The following is an 11,696-nucleotide window of genomic DNA, read 5'->3' on the forward strand; positions in this document are numbered from 1 at the left end:
ATTTGTTTTAAGAGCCTCTCGTCCTCTGTCCTCCCTTTCTTATTAGTGGCTAAGAATGTCACCTCTAAAACTTTCTCCTCACCCTGCTTTGACCAAATAATGCACCCTCCCAACATCCTCCCCTGGCATTCAATATCGTATCAAATTCAAATAAATCACAGTTGACTTTAAAACCCTCCAGCAATTCATGTCTGCCTACATCAACTCCCACACTCCTCAGTTGCTCTTGTCACATAAACCACCTCACGGCCTCTTTCCCTACCACTTGCAATTCTTTCCCTTCCCTTCCAGCTCCCACCCCCACCCGAATCAGCCTCCCACCGCCAACTATCAAATTCCTCATTTTAGAGGAAGCAGAAAAGGTTGAGCAAGGTACCTCGGTTCATATTCTTACCCCCGCTAATTCCTAACTACGTGACCTTGTGAAACAGCAGCCGTAGTGATGAGAACAACAACAAGCATTTATCGGACCCTGGTAGGTGTTCGCCCACTTAATCCTCGCAACAGCCCTCTGAGAGAAGGGCTAGCATTATCCCCATTTTAAGAACGTGGAAAATCACCTGATTTTGCTAAGCACACATTTTCTCATTTGAAAACTAGAAACAGGGATGCCTACTTCTCAAGAAGGAAAATAAAGAAAATTGTGAAATGCACCACCTACAATTTATGTCAATTTCCTGCCCGCCTGCCCCCATCGCCAAACACGCCCCCCAGCACCACCACCACCAGGATTCACTATTTCCCACAGTTTCTGTCTCTCTCAGGAATCTTCACTCAGCTGAACAAAAAGAAAGAATAGAACTCTCCTCCGGCAATTAAATATTGTCCCTTCCTGCTCTCCTTCACAATGCATCAGAGCTAAACGCCAAGAAACAGAGGTTATATCTGCTGTGCCCCAGAAATATAAAGACCTTCAGCTCAGCACACTGCTCCCTGATCCTGATCCTGGGCTGGAAACAGAAACAGGACTTCACGTCTCTCGGAGGGGTGGGCCACTGCCTCCCAAATGCGAATTGAGGCGGTTTCCCTCTGCAGGCACTCCGCAGAGAAAGAACATCTTTCCCACCTGTTTACTGAAATTTCTTCACCAGGGGACAGAGCCCTTCATTCCACGAAGCCAGGCTTAAAATGCAAATATCACTAGATGAGCTAATACTTTGATGCGACTCCAAGTTACTGGTTTCATGTCTTTTCTTGCCAACACGAATTGGCAGAGATGAGAGGACCAGAAAGGGGAAGAGTACAGTTAATGAAGGCAGAGAGACGACCGTGTCCACTCAGCTGTTTGGCCCAGAATAACACCTCTCCTCACGATGCCCAGTATATAAAAGGCTACAATAGTACTAAAGCTGAGAGATACTCCTGTGACTCCTGAGCAAAGCTTGATAAACTACGATGACAAGCCACTTATGGCCAAGTAGAGGCCTTACCTTAGTTTACAAGGTGACCCACCTTTGCTTTGCCCTCATACTTTGATGTTATTTGATAATTCATGATGGTATACCCACAGTCCTCTGCAGTCAGTGAAATGACCAGTATTTCACATACTTTAAGGTAGGGCTGGAATTTACCTTCCCTAAATCATGGTATCTAATTGTAAAAATTACTGTTTTCCATTCCAGTAAAAGGCACAGAGTAAGATTTTTCTAGATCTATCGTCATGTCCCTGAAGTAAATAAGGAGAAAGAATATGTAGTGTTGTAGCATACAGCCTCTACTATGTCCCCAGTGATCCTCACCTTCTGGTTTTAATGCCCTTGTATAATCCCTCCAAGGCTGAGTTGAGATTATTGCCATGCTTCTAATTAATGGAATATGGCATGAGTAATGGGATGTCTCTTACAAGATCAAATGATAGAAGACTATAGCTGCTGTTCTGAGTGTTCGTTTTCTTTAACTCACTCACTGTGAAGAATCCAGCTGCTGTGTTTTGAGCTGCCCTATGAAGTCCATAAAGCAAAGAATTGAGAGGGGAGGCTTCTAATCAATAGGCTGCAAGAAACTAAATCCTTCCAACAGCCAAATGAGTGAGCATAGACGTGAACCCTCCCCCTACTGAGCCTTCAGATAAGACTGGCTCCAGCAGACAGTGCGATGCCAACCACACACCCAGAGACACCTAGATAAGCCACACCCAGATTCCTACCCCACAGCCATTGTGAAATAATATTTGTATTTTAAGCCATTAACCCATGGGGTGATTTGTTTCCCAGGAATACACAACCAAAGCAAGTGTCTTTTTAACTTCTTTTCTTATAAAGCCCCAAAGGATTTCACTGTGATTTTCAAGATCACAAAAATAATTAACTTTCATTTTAATATCTTAATTTTTAATGAGATTCCAGCACCCTACAACTCTAGCTTCCTTTTTCTCTGTTACTTCTTCTAATGCTAAAATGAAAACAAGCATTAGGACATTCTAGTTTTTGTGACTCAGAAACTTCAGAGTGTTTTTAATTAATGTTAGATTTTTTAAAGTATATGACATAGCAGATTTTAAAATATCTGATTAACTATGTATCTTACTGGTGGGCATCCATAAGATTTCTTTGAGAATCACAGCATTTATAAGCATTGGATACAGATATCATCTAGACCTTCCAAAATTTAAGCAAACTGAGCTCAGAGGGGTAGATCCCTCTGTGGTCATAGAATTAGCGACCAAAAGCTAATGGCAGAGCTTAAACCTAAACCCATATTTTCTGACTCCAGATCATTGCTCTTTCCATCTCACTACTTTGAAAAACCAAGAAAGTGTGGCCAGCTGTAATAATCTTGTCCATTTTGCCCAAATGAAAATGGAACACCATCAGAGAAAAATTAAAATGCCCTGTAGCAACACAGTGGCCCCCAGTTCATTGTTCTCATCTGCATTTCCATAGCAAATAGCTAATTGATTGACCAGCTTATAAATGCCCCTGATTTCCCGAGTAGATTTCATGGGGCAAGAACTCTCCTTGGGGTTAACTTGCTCTTCGCATAGGTTAATTTAAATAGCAGTGAAATTTAGCTTGAAAGGATAATTACAATATCTCACCTCCTTTTATCTCAGGTTATGTAAATGAGACTTTAATCTCCTCACAGTTCATATTATATTAATACAAGGAATAAAAAGATCTTGATATATTATGTGCTGCCAATCATTTTGGAGGAATATACTCACACAGAGTCATAGTGGGTACAAATTGGGTTAATTCCCACAATCACGAGCTCCGAATATTATCAACAAGTAAACAGATGGACTTCTAGCTTGGAAAAGTTCTCACTTGAGCAGCATAAGCTGTCATTTTTATCAGATTGCAAAGTTTTGGGGCTTTTTTTTTGACATTTCTCCAATTTTAAGAGTATTTACTGGTAACTAGGGAGAGCTCTAAAGATGTCAATTCCATTTCTGCCCCCTTTTAGCCTATGATTTATGCATCCTGCAGAGGGTGAAGACAGCACTAACCCTGAGTGACAGGCCCTGGACTGTAGCCTTATCCTCTCCTTGGCACCACAGCCCTTGTGGGAGCTTGTCGTTCATAGTCTTGAATAGTGAAATATGATGGTTAGAGAAATGCAGTATCGTCGAGTTCAATAAATATCAGGAGGAAGCTGGCAGATAAGTTTTAACCCTAGGGCATTTTAAAAAATCAAAATACTGTTCTCAATCCACACAATGTTAACACAACTCCATGCATTTACACTGAAATTTAGAAAGAAAGAATAACTAAGGTTTTTCTATTATACCTCAAGGCAAAGCTCAAGGTCTAATTCCTCCAGGAAGCCTTCCATGATTACCCTAAGTCCCAAAAATTAGTCCTTTAAGTATATGATTATAGGACATACTTGTTTCATGGAAAAGCATTACATAACAGTGGCTAAGGATATAAGTTCTGAGAATAGACGGGTTGGCTTCAAATTCCAGTATCACTACTCACTAGCTGGAGGGGCTGGAGCAAACAACTTAGCCTTCATAAATCTCAGTGTCAGCCCTAAAATGGGGATAGTATCTGCCTCATAGGTTGTTCAAGATAATTCCATAAAGATATTGCAACTGCATGGTGCATTCTATAAATATTAGCTCTTGAGTGATTACTGTGTGACAACGAGGAACATTTACCTATCGTATCTCTGGATCTCTCTTGTCTTGTCATAATCCTCTGAGTTAGGTATGATTACCTCCATTTTATAAGTGAGAAGCTAAGACTCACAGAGGTTAGGTAATCAGCTACTCAACACACAGCAAATTGTAGAGACGGTATCTGAATCTTGACATTCTGGATCCAAAGCCCACCCTTACAAAATAGCACAGCTTTTATACTTCAGGGAAATACTATCTTCAGGCTTCAATAATTTAGTAAACCTGAATACATGCATATCTATCTTCCTTGCTGCATTTGTTAAGTTAACCCAGGGCAAGAACTCTTTCTTATTTTTCTTGGGATTCCCAATGCCTAACATAACGCTTAACCCGTAATAGATAGTCATTACATTTTCTTGAAATAAAATGAGTTGGGAAGGTTGCAGCTTCCCTATAGAAACCCTTCATTAAGGTAAAAATTCTCCTGAAAAAAAAATTCTCCTGAAAAAGAAAGGCCACAGATTTCCTTGAGCAAAGAATATTGTTGAAAGATGAACAGACACAGTCGTGGATGCTGAGCTGTCAAAATCAAAATGGAACCAAGATGCTGCCAGAGGCATCTCTCCTCAAGCCCATCAATCAGTATATACACGTATTGATTATCTTCTGGATGCTAAAATAACCTCATGATATCAGTGGTTTCCAAACAGCCAGGCCAAGCTTATTTCTGACATTCCGAAGGAACTGTACAGGTGACTATCTAACCCTAAAGGGCACTGGAAAATCTCTATTTCAAGTTATCCATAAAAGTTTATAATTCCATAACAAGCTGTCTGTCACACGTAAGTCCCCTCAGAGAAGGAAGCTGCACTTTTTAGGTCCTACTGAGAAAGAGCAGTTTGTGGATACAGCTTCTCGCTGGACAGATAAATGTCAGAAATGGAATTAACTCTCAAAGTAATGAGAAGTCTATTTTGTCTTATTTTTCTGAGTGGGTTAAAACAAATTCTCAAAGTTTTAAAAATACTGACATGAAAGAAAAAAATATGAAAAGAGTAAAGAATCAGTGATTAGAGTTTTTTTAATTTCACATGCAAAAGAATTAAGACGAACCCCTACCTCACATCATATACAAAAATTAATTCAAAATGGATCCATGACCTAAATATAATGTAGAAGCTAAAACTATAACACTAGAAAACAACATGAGGGTAAATCTGCGTGACCTTAGATTTGGCAATGGATCCTTAACTATAAAAACAGAATTAAGAGCAACAAAAGATAAGGGAGATAAGTTGGATTTTACAAAACTTAAAAAAAAATAAAATAAAACCTCTGTGTATCAAAGAACATTATTAAGAAAGTGGGGAAAAAATACAAGTGGGAGAAAGTATTTGCAAATCATATATCTCATTAAAGGTTTAATTCTAGAAAATATAAAGAACTCGTACAACTCAACAACAACAAAATGAACCCATTTAAAAATGGGCAAAAGACTTGAATAGAACTTTTCCGAAGAAGACACACAAATAGCCCATAAGCACATGAGAAGATCCTCAGCACCATTAATCACCTGGTAAATGCAAATCAAAACCATGAGACATCACTTCAAACCTACTAGGATTGCCATAATCACAATAACAAAAAAAGTGCTGGTGAGGATACATGAAAATCAGCATCCTCATACACTGCCAGAGGCATCTCCTCAAGCCCATCAATCAGTATATACACGTATTGATTATCTTCTAGATGCTAAAATAATCCCATGATATCAATGGTTTCCAAATAGCCTGGTCAAGCTTATTGCTGTGGAAACAGCTTGTTGCTTCCTCAAATTGTGAAATATAGAGTCATTATTTATTCGATCCAGCAATTCCACTCCTAGTTATATACCCAAAAGAACTGAAAACTGATACTCATAATTATGTGTCAGTGTTCCCCACAGCATTATTCCCAAAAGCCAAAAGGTAGAAGCAACTGAAGAGTCCATCACAAAATGAATAGATAAATAAAATGTGCTATCTACATACAATAGAATGTAAATCATCCATAAAAATAAATGAAGTTCTAATACTTTATGCAACATGGATGAACCTTGAAAATATTATGCCAAGTAAAATAAGTCATACATAGAAAGACAAATGTTATATGAGTCTACTTAGATGAAATATCAAGAATAGGCAAATTCATTGAGATAGAAGGTAGATTAGAGGTTACCAGGGACAGGGAAAATGGAAAATGGGGAGTTATTATTTAGTGGTTGTGGTGGAAAGTGATGAACAAGTTTTGGAAGCCATGGGGATGGCTGTACAACACTGTGAATACAACTGATGCTGCTGAATTGTGTGCTTAAAAATGGTTAAAACGGTAAATGTTATATTTCTTATATTTCATCACACTAAAAAATGGATTATTTTTTTAAAAAAGTCAGTGAGTTTTGCCCTCTCTGATTCAGATAGTCTTGAGTCAACTTGCTATAACCAGTGGAAGCATGCTGTGAGACCCCTACAAATACTTGTGGTTTTATATGGTCTTATAGGCAATTCCTTCATAACCCACTTCTTTCCCGCCTTATGTAGAACACAGCAGCATGACATTCCGCATAAATTATTCTTTTTTGCAATTTTTTTCCGCAAAAAAACGGGCACACAACTTAGTCCAGTGATACCATCTCATGAAAGGACGAACACCAAGCTGTCATGAGTATAGTCTAAATTCATTCAGGAACCTAGAGAGTAAAAGAAACACAAGAAATGAACTCCAAGATTTGTAGTGAAAATGGTTTACACTACAGGGAAAAAAAAAAAGAAAAAAACCTTTTCTTTCCTCTTCTTCTATTTCTTTGGCTGGTCTAATAATTAAATTGACATAAGACAAAAATCTCCAGACAAACAAGAGTCCGGGGCCAGATGGCTTCCCAGGGCAATTCTACCAAACATTTAAAGAAGAACTAATACCTATTTCTTCTGGAGCTGTTTCAAAAGATAGAAATGGAACAAACAATTCTAAACTCGTTCTATGAGGCCAGCATTACCTTGATCCCAAAACCAGACAAAAACTCCACCAAAAAGGAGAATTACAGACCAATATCCCTGATGAACATGGATGCCAAAATTCTCACCAAGATACTAGCCAATAGGATCCAACAGTGCATTAAAAGGATTATTCACCACAACTGAGTAGGATTTATTCCTGGGCTGTGAGGGTGGTTCAACATTCACAAATTGATCAATGTGATACATCATAGTAATAAAAGAAAGGACAAGAACCATATGATCCTCTCAATTGATGCAGAAAAAGGCTTTGACAAAAATACAGCATCCTTTCTTGATTAAAACTCTCAACAGTGTAGGGATCATAAAAGCTATCTACAAAAGCCCACAGCAAATGTCATCCTCAATGGGGAAAAACAGAGCTTTTCCCCTAAGGTCAGGAACATGACAGGATGCCCACTCTCAACAATGTTCTTCAACATAGTACTAGAAGTCCTAGCCTCAGCAACCAGACAACAAAAAGAAATGAAAAGTGTTCAAATTGGCAAAAAAAAAAAAAAAAAAAAAAAAGTGAAAATCTCACTCATTGCAGACTACATGATACTTTAGGTGGAAAACCCAGAAGATTCCACCGCAAAATCACTAGAACTCATACGGAAATTCAGCAATATGGCAGGATACAAAATCAATGCAAGGAAATTAGTTGCATTTCTATACACTAATAATAAGACTAAAGAAAGAGAAATTAAGGAATCAATCCTATTTACAATTGCATCAAAGAGGTAAAGGATCTGTACTCTAAAAACTACAGAACACCTATGAAAGAAATTGAGGAAGACATAAAGAGATGAAAAAACATTCCATACTCATGAATTAGAAGAATAAATATTGTTAAAATGTCTATGGTACCCAAAGCAATCTACATATTCAATGCAATTCCAATCAAAATACCATTGACATTTTTCACAGAGCTGAAACAAATAATCCTAAAATTTGTATGGACCCAGAAAAGACCCAAACAGCCAGAGGAATGTTGGTGAAAAAGAAAACCAAAGCCGATGGCATCACAAAGCCTGACTTCAAGCTGTACTGCAAAGCTATAATCATCAAGAAAGTATGGTACTGGCACAAAACCAGACATATAGATCAATGCAACAGAATAGAGAACCTAGAAATGGACCCTCAACTTTATGGTCAGCTAATCTTTGAGAAAGCAAGAAAGAATATCCAATGGAAAAAGGACAGTCTTTTCAAAAAATGGTGTTGGGAAAATTGGACAGCCACGTGCAGAAGAATGAAACTGGACCATTCTCTTATGCCAGACACAGAAATAGACTCCACATAGATAAAAGACCAAAATGTGAGACAGAAATCCATGAACATCCTAGAGGAGAACATAGGCAGCAACCTCTTCAATCTCGACTGCAGCAAGTTCTAGCTAGACATGTCTCCAAAAGCAAGGGAAACAAAAACAAAAATGAACTATTGAGACTTCATCAAGAAAAAAGCCTCTGCACAGCAAAGGAAACAGTCAACCAAACTAAAAGGCAACCTTCCAAATGGGAGAAGGTATCCGCAAATGACATATTAAATAAAGGACCAACATCTAAGTTATATAAGATAACACGAAAAAAAAAAAATCAACACGAAAAAGAAATCAAATAATCCAGTCAAGAAATAGGCAGATGACATGACCACACATTATTCCAAAGGAGACATACAAATGGCCAACAGACACATGAAAAAATGCTCAACATCACTTGTCATCAAGGAAATACAAATCAAAACCACAATGAGATACCACCTTACACCAGACGGAATGGTTAAAATTAACAGGACAGGAAACAACAAATGTTGGAGAGCATGCAGAGAAAGGAGAGCCCTCTTGCACCGTTGGTGGGAATGCAAACTGGCGCAGCCACTCTGGAAAACAGTGTGGAGGTTGCTCAAGAAGTTAAAAATAGAAGCTACCCTATGACCCAGCAACTGGACTACTAGGTATTTACTCCTAAGATTCCAATGTGGTGATCCAAAGGGGCACCTGCACCCAATGTTCACAGCAGCAATGTCCACGACAGCCAAGCTGTGGAAGGAGCCGAGATGTCCATCGACAGATGAATGGGTAAAAAGGATGTGTGTGTGTATGTATATATATATATATATACACGTGTGTGTGTGTATACACACACACACAATGGAATATCACTCACCCATCAGAAGGAAGAATACCTACCATTTACACCAACATGGTTGGAACTGGATGGTATTATGCTGAGTGAGATAAGTCAATCAGAGAAAGACAATAAACATTTGGTTTCACTCATATGTAGAGTATAAGAAACAGATCAGAGGATCATGGTGGAAGCGAGGGTGGGGGTAACTGAATGGGAAGAAATCAGAGAGGCAGACAAACCATGAGAGACTCTTAACTCTGGGAAACAAGCTGAGGGTTGTTGGAGAGGACGTGGGGAGATGGGGTAACTGGGGGATGGGCATTAAGGAGGGCACGTGATTTGATGAGCATTGAGTGTTATATGCAACTGATAAATTATACACTACATCTGAAACTAATGATGGCTATGTTGGCTAATTGAATTTAAATTATATATATATATATATAATTTATAAATTATATATATATCAAAAGAATAAAAATAGAAAAATAAATTGACATAAGACAGATTAACAGCAGAAAAACAAATTGAATTTCATACATATGGGAGCTCAAAAACATATGACACTCCAAAAAAGCAACCAAAGCAGGCAGATTTTATACCTTAGATAACAATAAATTTGTGAAGAATTGACAAGACAAAGAAGTTGGGGCTTGGGGTAGCAAATTAATGAAGAAGTTAGAGGGTTTGTTTATACAGCCTGCTCAGTCCTGAATTCCTATTTATTGTGATAAGTAGCATTCACCCCTCCAGGTGCAGAGAAGGTACCCTTCCCACGGGGAATTTATGTCTTGTTTTCACAGGGGATGGAGAGGGTCAGAATGTCTTTCTTGCACCAGCTGTTTCTTCAGTAACTTCAATTCAAAATAATCAATATGCTGCAGTGGCATATTTTGGGGATCCTCTGATCCCCATCACAACAAAATGTTATTTTTCTCTTGGGGATCAGTCTGCTGTTTTTCCATAAATGTCTTTCATAAACTTTCCCTAAGCAATAAAGTAGCAATTATAATAAGTAAGAGCACATATTTTGACTCTTAAAAGTCTTCTCAAAATTATAAAACCTTGAGTTACCTAGAAAAAAGGATAATGAGAGATTAAAAATGGCCTAGAAATCCATGATGAGACTCTGAAGCCCAACATTGTACCTTAGGCATTCCCCATGACGGCGAACAGAAAATGGCCATACAGTCAACCCCTGAAAGCAGCAGAGCCATATATAAATGTTGGCTAGCACTTCACAGGACATGGGGGAAGAGGCGGTAATTTTGATTCTGGTGCCCCAGACTGTATAAGCAGCACCCCTTAGAGGAAAACACTGAATTACTTTGACTTACTGCTGACAACACACAGACCTCAAACACACAGAGGTTACACACAGACCTCAAAATCGACATTTCAGGGGCACCTGGGTGGCTCAGTGGTTGACCGTCTGCCTTTGGCTTGGGTCATGATCCTGGGGTCCTGGGATTGAGTTCCGCATGGGGCTCCCTTCAGGGAGCCTGCTTCTCCCTCTGCCTATGTCTCTGCTTCTCTCTCTGTGTCTCTCGTGAATAAATAATTAAAATATTCTTCAAAAAAATCAACATTTCAAAGCAACAAATAAGACTTAAAACAGGAGGCAAATCAAACTGATATTTGTTTTTAGTTTTTGTAAAGAGAATCTTCTCAACCTCTCTTTCCATTTACCCTTGACCATGATATTCAAGCCCCTCATGAGAGAGAACCTCTAAGTGTTTCCAACACCACCATTATCCACCACACCTTCGACAGGACTGGGAAGCATTTCAATAATAAACCCGCTATGGGGCTCATTTTTAGAGAGGAACCAATTCTTGACAAAATTTGTTGATTCAACACATAATTTTGGAATCTGCCATAGCTGAGGCAGTTGGAAGAAGAGGGTATCTTTTTGGTGTCTCCGTCTTTCCCCACTCTTTCCGTATGACACAGTCCCCTCTCTTCAGACCCTCCCCATCCACCCTTCACCTCAGTATGGCCACTTATCCTCTCCTCCCTCAAAACCTGGTTTCCCAAAAAAGCTCTAGCATCCAGTCATCCTTTATCTCTAGTGTCTAGAGCAGGGTATGGCCCACAGTCATAAAGTTCATAATCTATTTATTCAAGTAGAATGATCAAGACACATTTTCTGATGACTAAATATATGAATAAAATTTCCTATGTCCATTTGAATAAACAAACTTTATCTGCTCACAAAATAACTAGGAAGCATAAGGGTCTTTTCTTGTTAGCTAAGTGCCATACACCAGATGGAGGGAGACTTGGGAAAATTGGATAATCTAGAGCCAAACAAAATTGTGCTCCTTGCATCAGCTTTTAGTTTTGCATGACTTGTTTTGCTTTGGCCATTCTAAATTTCGACTACTAAAAGATGGAAGATGTGCGTTGGAAGAGGTGTTTACTGAGTAATGTAGTGCCTGTAAGAGGTGATAACAGCACTGTTGG

Source organism: Canis aureus, chromosome 2 (assembly GCF_053574225.1).
Source record: "Canis aureus isolate CA01 chromosome 2, VMU_Caureus_v.1.0, whole genome shotgun sequence".
In the NCBI taxonomy this organism is placed as follows: domain Eukaryota; kingdom Metazoa; phylum Chordata; class Mammalia; order Carnivora; family Canidae; genus Canis; species Canis aureus.